This window comes from Canis lupus, chromosome 8 (assembly GCF_011100685.1).
Source record: "Canis lupus familiaris isolate Mischka breed German Shepherd chromosome 8, alternate assembly UU_Cfam_GSD_1.0, whole genome shotgun sequence".
Lineage (NCBI taxonomy): Eukaryota > Metazoa > Chordata > Mammalia > Carnivora > Canidae > Canis > Canis lupus.
This window is the reverse complement of record NC_049229.1, coordinates 42,826,099-42,841,668: the sequence shown is the minus strand read 5'-3', so window position 1 is coordinate 42,841,668 and position 15,570 is coordinate 42,826,099. Positions and strand designations below refer to the sequence as shown.

Sequence of the window (15,570 nt, the reverse complement as noted above, 5' to 3'; positions counted from 1 at the left end):
ATGAAACTTAAGTTTTTCTTCCCTCAAACCACAGTTGTTCCTTCCAAAGGTAATAATTATTAACAGTTTGTGTATCCTTCCAGGGAAAGAATTTGGGTATATACTGACATTTTTTTTTTTTTGATTAAAAATAAGTCTGGAATTCTTGCCATGTCAGCACATGGAAATCCCCTTTGTTCTTTTTAATGGTTGCATATTAATTCGTGGTATGGCTGCACCATGGTTTATCTAACCAGTCTCCTAGTAATGGGCTCAGAGGCTGCTTCCAGTCTATGATCTTACAAACATTGTTGTAGTGAGGATCTTCAGACATACGCCTTGGGTGGACATGCATGAGTATATATATCTGCAGGGAAATTCCTATGAGCACGGTTGCTGGAGCAAAGGATATGTTCATTTAGCATTTGTCTACTCTTTTTAAAAGGTGATTTTTTTTTTTATTGCTTGTCTCCATCTTTCTTTCTTTCTTTCTTTCTTTCTTTCTTTCTTTCTTTCTTTCTTTCTTTCTTTCTTTCTTTCTTTCTTTCTTTCTTTCTTCCTTTCTTTTTTTTTTTCCAGGCAAACTCCAAGTCATCTATTAGAATCTAGCTCAAATTTTGTCTCCTCTGTGAAGCCTTCCCTGATTGATCAAGGAGCCTGCTGGATTCCCCTTCCATGCTTCCTTAGCTCACTTATCTAAGCCTTATTGTAGCTCAATTTTTAAAAGAGTTTGTTTTCCATACAGGACTGCAATATGAGCACATTGATGTCTTTTCTCTTGGGGCACAATACTTTTGTCTTTTTAAAATTTTTATTTGTGCAATTCCACTCCTGGGTATATTTTCAATTCCCACAAGAATTGAAAGCAGGGACTTGAACAGATATTCATTCGTACTCTCATGTTCAGAGTAGCAATATTCACAATAGCCGAAGAGTAGAAACAACCCAAATGTCCATGACAGGTGAAGAGATACAATGTGGTCCAGCATTCTCTCTTATCTGCTATTTTGCTTTCCCTTGTTTCAGTTATCTTTGGCCCATTGTCTGGAAACAGATGATCCTCCTGATGTATCTTCAGGAGATCAGTAGAAGCCTAACACTACACCACAAGGCCTTCATCATTCCCCTCACTTCGTCTCATCACGTAGGTGTTTTATCATCTCACATCATCACAAGAAGGGTGAGTGGTATAGTAAGATGCTTTGAGAGAGAGACCACAGTCACATAAATTTTATTAGTATACTGTTGTGATTGTTCTTTTTTGTTGTTGTTGTTGTTGTGATTGTTCTATTTTAATTTTAGTTGCTGTTATTAATCTTTTACTATCCTTAATTTATAAATTAAACTTTATCATAGCTAGGCATGTATAGGAAAAAACATACTATATATAGGGTTCAATATTATCTGTGGTTTCGAGCATCTGTTGGAAAGTATCCCCTGTGGATAAGGGGTGCACACAAATATATATTATACAGCATATAACATATAATACATAATATGTAACATATATAATTCAGTCTTAAAAAGGAATGAAATTATGACATATGCTACAACACGGATAAACCTTGAAGGTATTATGATAAGTGAAATAAGCCAGTATACACACACACAAACAAATATTGCATGATTCCACTAATAGGAGGTACATAGCATGGGCAAACCATAGAGACAGGAAGTAGAATGGTGGCTGCTAGGGGCTGGGGAGAGACAGCATGGGGAGTTAGTGTTTAGTGAGCGCAGAGCTTCAGTGTGAGAAGATGAAAGGTTCTGCAGATGCACGGTGGTGATGGCTGCACAGCAGTGCGAATGTACCTAGTGCCATTGGACCACACACTTAAAAATGGAGAGGATGGTAAATTTAATGTTATGCACATTTTACCACAGTAAAAAAATTGTTTCTTCATGTGGAAACATACCGTGTTATAGACTCAAAGTTCTTTGCAAGCTCTCTCTGTGGGTCCATCCCCTTACTTCAAGGCAACGCTGACCTATCCAGGATTGGAGAGTACTTATCCTATTTCCAGATATTTCCAGGGAAGGGAGCCCATTACATTATTAGGCAATCTTTTCCAGTGTCTCAAAACCCCAGACATTCTTGGTACCAGACCTTTCCTGCTGCACCTGAAGTTAATTTTTTCTTGGTCAGTAAGTGCTTTGTCAGGCCACTGACTCTTCACACACTCGAAGGCTCTTGTTACATCCCCCCCCCACACCACGTCTGAGCTGAGGGCACCGAGTAACAGGCTTGTGGGTGGACTTCGAGGGCCTTGTGAGACTTCGTCTCGTGCTTGCATCTCATCAGCAATGATGGATGGAAGGAGCCCACCCGTCTCTCACCTCATTTGTGATGCAGTTTGTTGGGTACTAGAGCTTCTCTCTCTCTCTCTTTCCCCGGCTCTGCCCTCTGCACCCTTCTGTTGATGGCCTTTTGCTGATGGGGTGGAGCCCCCTCCAAGGACAAGAGTGGAACTGGTGACTCACCTCAGCAAGCCCCTTAGACTCTCCTGTGACTCGAGACTACATGGCACCTTCAACAGCTGTTGGAAGGTGTACTTGACAGGCATGTTCTCCACGGCCTGGAAGATGCTGACCTTGTCAGCTTAGAAACATCAAAGGGCTGATGAGGGAAGAACAGGGGCTGAGAAAGGCACCATCACCTGGGTGCCTGTTGACCGCAGGCTTACTAGGCCTGACACGGCTGAGAAATGTTGTCAGGAACTCAGAGGAAGTGGGAGCCTTCTCTGTTGTGAAGACCTGCCCCCAACCTCCTCCTGGGGCACAGGAAGGGGAGGGGGCGAAACTAGTTGGAGGCCCCACGCTCAGTGGCTCAGATGTCACTGCTACCACAAAGGGAAATCCGTGTGGGGGTGGTACTTCCAGAGGCCTCATTCACCTGCAATTCAGAGGATCATAACATCACCCCATGTGTTTGTGGGCCAGGCCTGTCAGCCTCGTAACATTAGTCAATGTGCTTGAGTTGGTGCTGACATGTCTGATTTCAGCTCATGGTTTATGTGAAGGACCTGGCCTTGAGAAGAAGCTGAGCCCTCAGGAGACAACAGTCCTCAGGTCTTGCAACAAGAGTAGAGATGAGGAAGGAGAGTCAGTCTAGTAACTGGGTTTTGTAGGAACTAGATCATGGGCACTGACGTTCATGTAGTTTGCGTGTCATCAGCTCGTCTCCATCTTTTACATTTCCTAATAAGCTAGAATGTGCAACAGAGTGAATTTCTGATGCTCTGATAGAATTTCCATTATGTTCAGGTGGTTCGAGGGCTGTCCTGTATCTACAAGCATTATGGAACTGCTAGTATTCATATTTGGTTGTTTTCTTTCTTTAGAAATCACACGTATGTGTCTAGTTAGTTGTTGTATTGATTCCTATCATATCTTCCCACCCCCCAGACTACCCACCCGAAGAGCTGGTTTCAGGAATCACAGTCGTGTGCTCCAGAGGTTTGAGAAAGATTGCTGGGTCTCATATGAAGAGAAGGCCTATATCTGTTAGTCACCACCAAATTCCCAGGACCTTGCATGTTGCAGGCCGTTAGAGGCTCTGATTCATAGCGGATAAATCTTACAGAGAGGAGAGAGTTCACTTGAGTTGCCGATATTCCCCAGCAAATCAGCAAGGAAGCCAGGAAGAGAAGCTCACAGGCCAGGTCTCTGCAGGAAGCCATGCCTGTCTTTTTATAAGCGTCCTGTGGATGGCTTTAGGTGTCAAGTAGCTCTCCCAGGGGAAGCAGTGGACAGGGCTGAGTCTTGAAGCCTCGGGTGGCTTTGAGACTGTGCTTCTGACAGGATGGGCAGGGCTCAAAAGCCTTGAAGAGCTGGAAAGGCTCTTCCTGCAGCAATAGGCAGGGGGAGGAACTTGGTCTTTGGGCTGGAGGCCCCTTGGCCTAGAATTGCCAAATGGCCAAATGTTAGGACCCCGACCGCTGGAGGTACTCCTGGAAAGGGTCTTCTTGCAGCCCTTGGAGCTGAGGCAGGGCTGGGCCTTCTCCCCTAAGACAGGCTCCGGAGAGGCCAGAGCCAAGGGAATAATGCATCCGTCTTTTTTCTCCCCTTAGGGCTCTGTTCTCCTTCTTAAGGAGAAGGCTTCCTACTTTTTTGTCAACTGGGTTCAGAAAGTCTCCTTCTCCATGGTCCAGACATTCTGACTGGACCAGAATGTGAGTAGGAGGGAAATTGTCTTTCCAAGAGTGCTCTGTGCTTGGATTGACTATCCCTTGTGCCCTGGGACTGAGAGCATGGGCCAGAGGCAGTAGTTGAACCAGGCATTAGAGCACCTTTGTCTGCTGTGCTTCACTTTTGGAAAGCCAACCGGGACAACACCTGAGCCTATAGGCAGCTCTGGCCCTTCCCTGGACCCTGTTCTTCAGACTTCCCTAGCGTCAGATGTCCTTCCACACAAACTCTCCTTGTTCAGTCTGTGGTCCAAACAGCCTGAGGCCTGAGACAACGGTGGTTTTGCTGAGGCCATCAGAATGTTCAGTCTGTGGCTGGGCTCATTCCACCTCACAGAACTGGTGTGGCTACCACAGGTTCCCTGTGGGACAATTAGCTCACCCACCCACCTCAGGTCCATCAGGGGACTGGTTCATTTGCCCTGCTGTCTTACCGCCCTCTCCCACTGCCCCTCCTCTGTGCCATCTCTCGCACCATGTCCTGCAGGGACCCTGACACCTGGTACACCTCATGGGGCCAGCTTTCCTCAAGCTCAGCTCCATTGGTGTGAGGAGCTGAAGGTGTTTTCTCTTAAGGATAAGTTGGGAGAGGGTCAGAGAGTGCTGAGAAGTTACGCCTGTTTCTTCTTTCTTTTCCTTTCCCCCTCTGGGGCTGACAGACCAGATTTTTTTCTTTTTTACAGTACATTTTGGCAAGCCCCGTTTTTTTTTTTTTCTGAAGAAAAAAAAATAACAGGCATATTTTGGGCGATTACTCAACTGGGGTCCTTTGTGACAGGATATGCAGCTGCGTGACTAATGGAGCTGGCTTTCTCCTGGCTTCCTTCCCCTTTCAGAGCTCTTGTTTACTGCACTATACAAAAAAAAAAAAAAAAAAAAGTCATAAGCTACAGATTTTTATATAAAAAAATGCCTGTGAGATACTCAAAGGCAATAAATCCTTTGGATATTCCATTTCTAGGGCTGCAGACTCCTCACCCTCTCCCACTTTTTCTTTTCAAATGCTTAAGCTCTTGACTCACGACATGTGAATCTTCTTCTCCAACCCCCACATCCCTGCTTTCTTCTGAACATATGTCCAGCAGATCGTGTGTGTGAGTGTGTGTGTATGTTTGTTGGGGGTGGGGTGGGGGTGGGGAGCAAGATGGGAACCATATTTTTGGTGCTTAACTCAGCAATTGCTAAAGGAAGGAATAATGACTTCCAGGGGCCTCGGGACCTTTTTTCCAAGGCCTGTTGTGTTTCCATAATTCTATGATAATTTTGTGGTGTAAGCAAAAGTTATTACAAAACATGGAACTAGCCTAATGAGGAAGGGTATGTTCTAAACAGGGAGGGACTGTCTCTTTATAGAGGAAGTCTGAATTTTGGCTGGCTTTGGAATTGAGAATCCTTGGCCTTCCCATGGAACTTTTGGAAGATATTCTCTCCAGCTTGTCATGTTCGACAACTGGAACTGGCCTTTTAGTTCTTCTAGAGATCAAACAGCTTTTTATTTCAGAAAGTGTCTGGCCTGTGGATGGGAAAAATGAACTAGCTAGTCAGGTTTGAAAGAGACAGATCGGTGTAGACGAGGTACACGATTTGTGGCCAGATGATGCGTGGGAGCCTCAGTTGGGATCTGGAGTAAGTCATTTAATATCTGTTGGTCTTAGTTGCTCTCGTGAAAATTAGGAGACTGTCCCCTCCCCCTAGGTGGCAGGAAAGGTGAGATGACAGAAGTCCAAGGCATGGGAAGGAACTGTAAAGAAGTATTCGGTGACGCTGCTTCTCTAAAGGGCCGCTCAAGCTTTAAGCAGGGTAGAGAGGCTTGTTCCAGAAGAGACTTCCCGATGGACGGGACAGAGGCTGTTTATACAGTGGCCTTGGGACACCATCTCCAGGGGTATTTCGGAGGCTGGTATTGCCTCCAACTTTGCCAAGTCCCTGGTCATCTTTCATGTGAGTCTCAGAATCCTAACTTTGATCACGTTCTTTTCCTACTCAGGGGGTTCTTGTCAAACCCACATAAAAGCACCACTAACCCCGTCTTGCCTACCTTTTCTGTGTCTGGCTCATCCTTTGCCAACACGCTGCCCCAGAGATGTGCACACTGGACGCAGTTTACTCTAACTTCTGGCCCAACATTTTCCCTGATGTCGCTTGGAGACCCCCTCCTTCTTTAGCTTCCTTCTATTCCTCTTGCCACTGCTTTCTGGTAAACCTTGCATATTTGTCATTTCCTAGAAGAGGTCACCTAAAATTTAGCTTTTCCAGGAGACTACACTGATTAAGGACATCACCAGGTTACCCTCCAGCAAACCATAGCAACTATATTTCTTTCTCTCCAGAGTTCAAGTCTAATGTTTTTGCCAAAGGCATTGACTTGATTGCACCACAGGGTAAACTGAGGTACCAGCCGGGGAACCAACTGGCCAGGGATAACATACCAAGTCCTTGACACAGACAGGAATAGAAACCCCACATCCTGATTCCACTTTGCCTGGAGTTTAAAGAGGCACCTTAGCTTGGATATCCCAGAATAGTTTCTCCCAGCCTGACCAGCTGTGAAGTGATATGTTGCAAGGGTTATTTTTTGCCTTGGCTTAACTCTTAAAAAAACACCCCAAACTTCCTAAAATCAGCCTAAGAAAATCCATCTCTCACAAAGTCGTTTGCTTGCCAAGTATAAACCTAGTATATTACATCATGGACGCCTTTGGGCCTCACTCTCAACTTACGGCGACACTCAGGTATCTGAATTAAATTCAGAAATCAGAGTTTATTGAAGGAAACAGATCATTAAGTCACTCCACTGGACTGCAGCCGTCCACATTGCTTATTTGGAGAAGCTGAACGTCGAATACTGTTCTCCTGATTCAAGGGGACTTGGAGTTATTCAACAAAGGGTGTGGCTATCCCATGGCGTGAGGCCTGTGGGGGCTCTTGGAAGAGGGAGGGGATGGCGGGGTGCTGGAGCTGCCTTGCATTGGCTGATTGTTAGATTTTCAGGAATTTTGTGAGCCAGTTGTTAAACAAGCCATTCTGAAAATGAAATTATATAAACCTACAATTGAATGCATTATATTAAAAACAACAGCCATAAATACTAAAAACAGATCACATCCTAATTATTTTGCTTCAATTTACTATTATCTATGCTTTTGAGTTACATGTCTCCTCCATCCATATGGTGGGGATACCATATTATAGTAGGCTGCTTACCATCTCTTCCCAACTCCACATGCAGTAATCTTACGTTGGGAAGTCTGAAATGGGCCACAGTGAGAATATTTATGTTACAGAAATTGGCAAACTCTACAAGCCAGGGCTTGTTCCATTGTTTTGTTGATTGTGTAGACTTCAGAAAGTGATAGAGAAGTTACCAACAAGGTAGATTAAATATAAAAGTGTGTCATAGCTGTAGCAGTGACATTGTAACACGAAGAATTGCAGTAATATTCTTCCAGTATCCAAAAATAATGATCCAATTTAGCAGTTGCTCCTGTCATTGACAAATGAGTGAAGTTCTGAAATTCCTCTTTGTTGCTCCACTGTTGTTTTACTTATTATTGTAAGTGAAATTATCAACCAACATGCACGTCAGTTCTATATGTGGAAAGCTGATTGTTACACATTTACCATCCCCTCTTGGAAAGGTGTGTCTATGGACTGCTTTCTTGGGGTCCCAGAGGAATACCTGAAGCTCAACAGTAAGGAGCATGTCTGAGGGACAGCTGTGGAAGGAGTACTTACTGCTGGGAAGAGACCAACACAGACAATCCAGTGTGGAGTCAGCAGTCAGAGACGAGCCCATCGAAACAGGAATGTGGAAAATACACCAGATTTGCTAAATCGAAATGTATTACTGTGTACCAACAAGGCTAGATGGTAGAAAAGCCATAATGACTTCTACATTCAAGGTGAGGGTTAAATGCTGTATATTCACAGTGCTTTATTTTTTTTTAAAGATTTATTTATTTATTCATGATAGACACATAGAGAGAGAGGTGGAGACACAGGCAGAGGGAGAAGCAGGCTCCATGCAGGGAGCCCGACGTGGGACTCGATCCCCCGACTCCAGGATCGCGCCCTGGGCTGAAGGCAGGCGCCAAACCGCTGAGCCACCGAGGGATCCCCCTTCACAGTGCTTTAAAGGCCTTTTTTTCAAGGCCTTTTTATTATTATTATTATTATTATTAATTTTAAAAAAAAATTTATTTATTTATGATAGTCACACAGAGAGAGAGAGAGAGACAGAGACACAGGCAGAGGGAGAAGCAGGCTCCATGCACCGGGAGCCTGATGTGGGATTCGATCCCGGGTCTCCAGGATCGTGCCCTGGGCCAAAGGCAGGCACCAAACCGTTGCGCCACCCAGGGATCCCTATTATTTTTATTTTTAAAGATTTTATTTATTTATTCATGAGAGATACAGAGAGAGAGGCAGAGACACAGGCAGAGGGAGAAGCAGGCTCCATGCAGGGAGCCTGATGTGGAACTCCATCCTGGGTCCCCAAGATCAGGCACTGGGCTGAAGGCGGCGCTAAACCGCTGAGCCACCCAGGCTGCCTAAAGCCATTTTAAAATTAAAAAATTTTTTTTTTTTATCCATGAGTTCATGTGCCCACCAGAACAGAACCATGAGGTAGATGGGTAAGTTAACTATCAACATCGTATCCGTTTAACAGATGGGAAACTGAGGCAATGGGTGTCTAAGTGGTTCACCTGAGGTTATTCTCTCCACATAAATGGCTAAGTTGGTATTTGAAGGAAAAATAGAAATAGCACAGACTTTTGGGTCAGACACATCTGGGTTAAAGATCCCACCTGTTATTGATGTAACTTTGTTACTTTACCTTTCAAAATCTTTTCCTTTCTTTTCTTTTCTTTTCTTTTCTTTTCTTTTCTTTTCTTTTCTTTTCTTTTCTTTTCTTTCTTTTTCTTTCTTTTCTTTTCCTTTCTTTTCTTTTCTTTTTTTCTTTTCTTTTCTTTTCTTCTTTTCTTTTCCTTTTCCTTTCTTTTCTTCTTTTCTTTTCTTTCTTTTCTTTTCTTTTCTTTTCTTTTCTTTTCTTCTTTTCCTTTTCTTATAACCTACAAAATGAGGACAACAATGCCAGGTCACATGTTTGCAGTGAGGATTGGCTTAAATGAGATAACGGATATAAAAGAACTGGTACTTAGGATGTCATCAATAAATATTTATTTCTTTCTCCCTTCTAACATGATGTTTTAAAATTGCTTATGCTTGATTTTTAAATGCAGTATATGACTCTTTTGGCTAATGTATTCATTTTTCTAATTATAACTTTTAGGTTTCAGTAAAATTATTCTACATAGTTTAGGCGAAATTAATTAGAAGAGGTAGGGGCAGGGGCAGGGGTGGGGGGGGGGTGGGCCTGGAAAGAGCTAGACCAGGATTTAGATTTCATAAAGGGCTTCTTCACTCCCTGGTAATGGGAAAGAATCCATACACGGTATCGAGTTCAGCAAGGCCTTTCTGTGCACAGGACCGAGAGCTCCAGATGGCCTGCCCCTTTCTGGTCCTAGGCTTCCATGTCACCACTGCCAGCCTCTTAGCCCTCTGTCCCCTGAAACACTCACACCCTCGCCACCATGCTTTGCCTTGGAGCAAAGACCAACCCCATAGGAAGCAGATGCCTCAGGCCATTCCTCATTTCAGTAGAGAGGCAGCCCAGCAAGCCCACCAGGACTCCTGCTCCTTCTGCCCGGATTTATCTTTCTTCTTAGCACTTCTCTATGCCATGCTGTGTAATTTGTAAAACTGTACCCTCTATGAGGGCGGGGCTTTTTGTTGGTTTTGTTTGGGACCTAGAGCAGTGACAGGGAACATGGAAACCTCTCACTTAAACAGTTACTCAAAGAAAAGAGTAAAATGGGCCATCACCCCACTCCCTGTTTTTTTTTCTTTCAAATAACAGTCCATTTGTTGATGGAGTTCCGTGGACTCAGATTTGGCTCAGACCTCACGGGCATAGACTGTGGTGGCAGAGGGTGTTGTCAGAGATCTGAAGCAGAACTCCAGGAAGAGGTGGGGGTCCCTGAGGATGGTCTGCTGACTGTCCCACAGGGACTGAATGAGGCAATGAAGTTCTGTGGTTAAGAACGTGTTGGTTAAAATCTGGCCCCTACCACTTATTAGCTATGCAATCTTGGGCAAGTTATTTTCTCTGAGTCTCATTTTTCTTATCTGTAAAGTGTGGATAAAAATATCCATAAGGTTATGACGTGGATTAATGAGATAAAACATGGTGCGTGCTTAGCACAGAGCCAGGCATGGAGAAAGGGAGCCAGTATCCCTTACATCGCAAAAGAAGGTGGAAGAGGGGGTTTGTGCAGGGTAGATGAGCACAGCTGGGGGAGCCAGGAGAAGCCAAACGTGCTCAGTGCCTCGGCTTCTGCAGACACGGCCAAAGCCCAACCAGCCTGGCATGGGGCACTGCAAAGGGGCTTTGGAACAATGACACTGACCCAGGAGGATCTGGCTGTCACCGGCAGAGCCTAGCCAGACCCAGAGGCTGCTGGCATGACTCCAGTGACTTTGCTGGACTATGTATGGCGTCTAACACAACTTTCTCTCCTGGGGCAAAATAAGCACAAACTCACTTCAGCCCCTGGGAGAGTCTGTAAGGGGGCGGATACCAAGGCTGAAGCCATGCCCATGAATAAAGGACACAGGGGTTCTTGCAAGGTAGGGAGTTGAGGACAATGGGTTTAGAGCAGTAGGAGGAGAAATGGGCCAAATGGGGAGGATGGCCTCGTTTTCCTTGTACAAGACAGTCATGGTTTCATTCTGAAAGGTGGGTGTTTAGAGGGCATTGGGGGCATGGGGCATGGTGAAAGGGCAGGAGAAGACACTTCAAGGACAGGAAGTCACATGTATAGAGGGGTCAAGTTCATGTGAATAGGATTGGGTGACAGGGGAGAGGGAATCAGGGATTGGGGGGTGCACAAGGAAGCTACAAGTCTGTGCAGTGTCTAGGCAAGCCCAGATAGACCTGTCACTAGGTGGACAGTCTGTCCCTGGATGGGCTCTCTGGGGCCAGCTGGATTTAGGCCCGAAAGTCCCTCTTCTGCTTGGCATTTGAAATGCCGTGGGTGCTCAAGACCATATGGTCTACGGGAAGATAGAACTGGAAGAGGGTCCCGCAGATTTAGTTTGAGGTTCCTGAAATGTCATTTTCTAGCTTTGACCTTGAGCCTCAGTCTCCTCAGCTGTGACACATGGAGGACCACTCCTGGCTCCTCCTCCTGGTACTCACTGTCAGGGGTTAGTGAGATGAAGCATTGAAAGTCAGCAGTCCTTCTCCCAGTTCTGTCTATTACTAACCCCTGGGCCTTTGGTTCTGGGTGCTCCTTGGACCACTCATTTCAGCAAGCCCACCTGGCTAATGCCGCCCCACGAAAAGAGCAGAACTGCCCCGGTTGGTTCTGACCTCCCACTGGCCTGCCTGCAAGCAGAGACAAAGTCCCTGGACGCTGGGCCAAGAGGCTTGTCACTCACTCAATGCAGCTCAGGTGCTAAGCACATGAATGGATGCCTGCAAAGCACTCTGGGCTCTTTTTGGGAAAGCCATTGGAGTGAGACAAAGGATGCCTTCCCTCTCTGCATTCCTTAACAAAGCCCCCCCCCTGGCCTGCCTTGCCCTAGGAGCGCCCCGTGCAGGTGTGGACATGTACGCTTTCCTAGATGCTGGCTCAACCCCTGAAAGTGTGCAACGCAGGTGCACATTCCACTCTCCTGCAGCTACCTTTGTAACGGTGGGCAGGCCACATTTCCCTAATCTCCCAGGGTCTCAGTTTCCAGAGCTGCAAAGTAGGAGCCATAGATATTCTAAACCTGCTTGCTGGGAAATCTTCCAAAAGCTATTATGGAAGTTTTAGATTCTCTGGGACCTCTATGGGCCAGCCCACCAGGATGGGGCTCTAGCTTCTACTTACTAGCTATGTGACCTGGGCAAATCACTTTAGCCTTTCCGTGCCAGTTCTCTCATCTCTAAGAGGAAGAATCATGGTTGCATTTACCTCATAGGTTGATACAGATGTAGCATGAGCTCATACATTTGAGTTATGAGTTAATGCACGAGTTAACACAAATGTATGAGTTCATACTGTAAATGTGCTTAAACCAGGGCCTGGCACATAGTAAGACTAATTATAAGTGATACATAATAATAACACTTACTATAACCCATTTTCCACCCCAGTTATTATTCTGGTCCCATTTTCCTGACTTGCTCACCATAGCCTGAGGGCCTGGCCCTGTTTACCCTTGGCTTGCTACTACCATGAGCACCCCAAGACTTGTGGAAGCAGTGTGTGGGAGAAAGGTTGCATAAAGCAGGATGGGATAGAGGATTGAGAAGAGAATATGAGCTCCAGGGAGGGCCAGGGAGATGAGAAAGGCCTAGAAGATGGGATGAGGGAACAATGCCCAGCTAGGCCAACCTCTCAGAGGCTTGAGAGCCTGATGCAGATGCAGAGGGTCTGTGGAATTATTCCCACATCTAAGGTCCTGTAGCACCTGCGCTTTAGGTGAGTGAGGCCTCATCATTGTGTTCCTTTCGTGGGGAGGGAACTCAGTAAATGACTCTTTAATCGAACCACATGTGAAAATTAGTGTGCTAACCAGTTAGGGTAGTAACTGTGGCCTGGGGTGGTGCTGGGGAGAGGGGTGTGTGTGTTTCCCAACCCTAGGCCTTTTCTTAGCACTCCTATTACTGAGCTGACCCATCAGGGAATCAGGAATCCCCTAGACACTCAAGCCAGCTGGGAGAATAGGAGTGCTGTCTCATGGCAACATTTGACTTAAGGACTGCTGTGGCCGATTCACCTCTGTTCTTGCGTTACTGTTCTCTCTTTCTTTCTTTCCTCATGGTAGGAAGTGAGGAGGGAGGGAGTGTGAGGGAGTAGGGCGGAGAGGTAGGGAGAGGCTGGAGGGCTGGCTTGTAGTGGTCGTTCGGGGGGGTGAGGGGGAGGGAGGGGGGAGGGGGGGGGGGAGTTGCTGATTTGGGGGTGTAGGGAGGGCGGGAGGTGTATTTGATGACGGGTCTTTCTGTCTTCTTGTCGGTTTCTTTCGTATGTTTTTTGCTTTCTTTTTTCTTTCTTTCTTCTTCTTTCTTTTTCTTTCTTTCTTCTTCTTTCTTTGGTCGTATTTCTTTCTCTTTCTTTCTTTCCTTCCTTCCTTTCTTCTTTCGATTTATATACTTATTTGGGGGGAGGCAAAGGAAGAGGGAGAGAGAATCTCCAAGCAGACTCCATGCTTAGCACAGAGCCCAATGTGAGGCTTGATCCCATGACCGTGAGATCAGGACCTGAGCTGAAACCAAGAGTTGTCCACTTAACCGACTGAGCCACCCACATGCCCTACCGCTTGTCATTTCTAACCCATCCCATGGCACCATGTTAGGTTTGTGCCAGATACACTCCAAAGACTTGAAATCTCCTCAAACTATACCTCAGAAAAGCAGGGCCCCAACTCAGATGTTTTTAGATTCCCCACAGACTCCCTCTAGATGTTAATAACATCTCAATCCTGAAGATAGGATCTTAAGGAAGAGGGCAGGAAAGGCCTGCTTTGTCTAACTGCTGCCTTTCTTCCTCTCTCTCTTCCACTTTCCTTCCTGGCCTGGAAGAGCTTTCTGCATCCCTTCCCACCTGGAGGAAATTTCCTCAGGCTACCTGCTGTCTTTTCTGCACTATGACTTACAGCAAAGTCCCATTATTAGATTTCCTGGCTTTGTTCTTATTATGTAAAAAAAAGATTTTAAAATTTGGGAACCCTCTTTCCAGAAAGCCTCTAGCAACTCAATGAAGTCAGTATGGACCTTCAAGGCTGAGCAGTGGCCCATTGTCCCAGATGATGTCCCCTCCGCAAGAAGAAGCCATAGCAAGAGATGACTCACAAAGGAGAGGAAGATATAGTGGTCTAAGATATTTACTGGTATTATCCCAGCATATTGAGGAAATAAAATGTATCATGAGGCTATTTCTGTATAATTTGACAATTCATTTTATTCTTACATGTACAAATTTAAATAAATGGAAAGGGCATATGGCAAGTGAAAGTGGTCTTTCCTGCATGGTGGGAATAGACATGATTTTCATCTCTTTCTTTTATTTTTAAGATTTTATTTATTTATTTGACAGAGAGAGAGAGAGAGAGACAGAGAGCACAAGCAGGAAGCAGGGGGGAACAGCAGAGGGAGAGGGAGCGGGGAGCCTGACGCAGGGCTTCATCCCAGGACCCCCGGGATCATGACCTGAGCTGAAGGCAGATGCTTAGCCAAATGAGCCACCCAGGTGCGCCCCCTTTCATCCCTTTCTTTTGGCTCAAGCATATTTTCTACAATTAATATGCTACTTTAGAGTAAAAATTAAAAGACAAAATGGATGATTTCTGATATTTTATATGAAATTTTATATGAAACACAAATAAATATATAAGAATATATGTGAATGAATGAATGTTTTATGAGTAAAGAATTCTATATATCTCTTCATTTATATAGTTAAATATTATATAATATATAATAATACACATAACATACAATATAATACATATGATGCATTGGTATATAGGTGACTATTCATAGAGATACTGGAAGGAAATACAACAAAAACTATCAAAAGTTTCCAGTTGTGTTTTTTTGTATTTCCCAAAGTTTTTTTTTTTTTGCATTGAGCATTGATTACTTTTGTAATTTGAAGGAAAAAACAAAACAAAACCTATGTAAGTGTTTCACTTTGGTGAAAACAAAAATTGTCAAGTTATTTTCAGATCATTATTTTTGCTGGTGAATTTACCTGTTTAGCATGAAAACAAGCACAACTTTTTTTTTTTTTTTCCTGTTAAGTAGCTTCTAAAAGTTAGGCTTAAACCCTGAAATTACTATGGGATTTGATGTTTTAGTTTGGCCAGCTCTGACTTGTTCATAGAATTGGTCAGCGTGGTCAGGTGGACTGCGGATTAGCATCTATGTTTGTTTACAAACAGCAAAAGCCCACACAGTAGAGAATGTTCTGGACTTAATTTCCATGCAGGAGGTGCCTGTTTTGTAGGTGTTGCCTGTCTGGAGGGGATGTATGGGAGATTAATCAGAAACACTACTCACAGTCCAAAGCAAGCAAAAGGTGAAGGCTGGTCTTGGGGGTGAGGGGTGGGTGAGATTGCATGGTGGCTGTCCAGGCCCCTGGGGAGAGCAACATGATGGTCTCATGGTTATTCTCCATCCCCCATGGCCTATGGGACTTTCCTGATGCTGGTGTAGCTGTTTGCAATTTGTCCTTTGGCTGATACTTTCTAGATTGCTAGGAGGAGAAAACACTGATTTCTCTATTTGTATTCTGGGGAATATAAATAGCAAAGTTTTAGGTTCCCACCCTCTGTTTATGAACTTTTATCC

At 44.8% G+C, this 15,570-nt stretch overlaps 1 long non-coding RNA gene across 2 annotated transcripts in view; it reads left to right on the top strand.

The window, feature by feature from the left end:
* The window catches only part of LOC111097085, a 32,726-nt gene extending 24,671 nt beyond the window's left edge, over window positions 1–8,055 (top strand). For both annotated transcript variants that reach the window (XR_005363460.1, XR_005363459.1), the window contains exons 2-3: window positions 1,006–1,159; window positions 7,805–8,055. This is a non-coding gene — a long non-coding RNA (uncharacterized LOC111097085). The remainder of the gene's footprint in view (window positions 1–1,005; window positions 1,160–7,804) is intronic.
* The last annotated feature ends 7,515 nt before the right edge of the window (window positions 8,056–15,570 follow it).